Raw genomic sequence first — 1,641 nt, 5'->3', positions numbered from 1 at the left:
ATTGACAGATGGATGATAGAGAGAGATGATAGATGATTGATAGAGAGATGGTGGATGATAGATGATGAAGTGATCGATAATAATAGATGATGGATTGATAGATAAATGGATAGATCACAGATACATAGATAGATGATAGGTGATTGATAGACGGATGGTAGACGATAGAGAGGTGATAGATGATGGATGGATAGATAATTGATGGATAGATAGATGATACATAGATGATTGATAGGTAGATGGATGATAGATACACACGTGGTTGACAGACAGATGATAGATGAGAGATAGATCTGATATCCATCTACAGTTCTTTTTATGGCATCCCAAGTTAAGCAGATAACTAATTCCGAGAGAAATGTTGTCTTTCTTTAAATAACGTGATGCCTTCATCAAGGCAAACATTCTTATTTTCTCCACTATAGCGCACACACTGGAAGTTTGCCCTTTTCCTATCCATCTCTGTATCTGTGCGAGCACCTCCCCAAATAATTTGAGTATGGTAGGGGCTCCATAGATGGTCGAGAAATTTAATTAAAGTGCCTCTTGCCTCTAGGGGAGTTCTAATGAGACTCTAGGAATGAGATTTTCAGGTACAGTAAAGACATATTTTTGGGCAGGTGACTCCCAGTGAACTTCAGGTGACGTTGTGGACAGAAGCCTTCCCACATAAGTGGTAGACGGAGAGAGCACCACTCAGGTGCCAAGAGAAGCCACATTAAGGACTAGGTTCATAACTCACCTGTAACTAGGAGTCTAGACAAACAAGGTAAATTTTTCTAGTTTCATGAAAGTTAAGAGAAATACAAAGGATATTTATGGCTACCGATGAATCCCCAGAAGTTGAAGGGCCTGAGAGGATGCAAGTAAACGGAATTTTCACAGACAAGGCAGGGAGCAGACAAGTTGTGAGATGGGGAACAAGATTAAAGTAGGGAGTTGGACTACTTTAGGAAGGCAGAATCATGCAAGTCTCAGGATAATTAGCAGATCTGTTTAATTATACCAGAGTGGAGAATAGTGAATTGATCAGGGAGTCAGTGATTTTCAAGTCCAACATATGGTGGCATATGATTTCAGGAAGATAATTTTGTCTCTAGGATAGAAAGATTGAGGTGGAAGTTTGTGAGCTGCTGCTGTGGTCCAGGTGACAGATGGTTGTGAAATTGTTGGGCCTTGTGATATGGTGAGCTGTCTTTTCTGGAAATGTTTTGTCAGAAGCCACAAAGGAGTGGTGTACATGGAGTCTACCTTTGAGTGAATGCAGGAGAGACTAATGGTTTCCAAGGTTTGGTTCAACACTAGTATTCCGTATGTCCATGAAATGACGATGAGGATCATCTACTGAAAAAAGTACTGTTAAGTTTGGGATTAAAACAAAATTACAGAATCTATATTTTGAACAGAAATTTCACTTTTAAAAATAAGGTGATTCAACGTAAGACATTCAACCTTGTCTTCAGTCTCTTAGCAGACTCCCTTAGGCAGAGCTTCTCTAATGGGAAAGCATGTGCAAATCCTCCTGGGGATCTTGTTAAAATGATGTCCTGGTTTAGCAGGTCTGGGGTGAGCCTGAGATTCTGCATTTCTAACCGGCTGCTGAGGATGTGGATGCTGATCTGCAGACCTTACTTTATGCAG

Source organism: Galeopterus variegatus, unplaced genomic scaffold, assembly GCF_000696425.1.
Source record: "Galeopterus variegatus unplaced genomic scaffold, G_variegatus-3.0.2 Scaffold748, whole genome shotgun sequence".
Taxonomy (NCBI): domain Eukaryota; kingdom Metazoa; phylum Chordata; class Mammalia; order Dermoptera; family Cynocephalidae; genus Galeopterus; species Galeopterus variegatus.
This window is presented reverse-complemented; position numbering follows the sequence as displayed.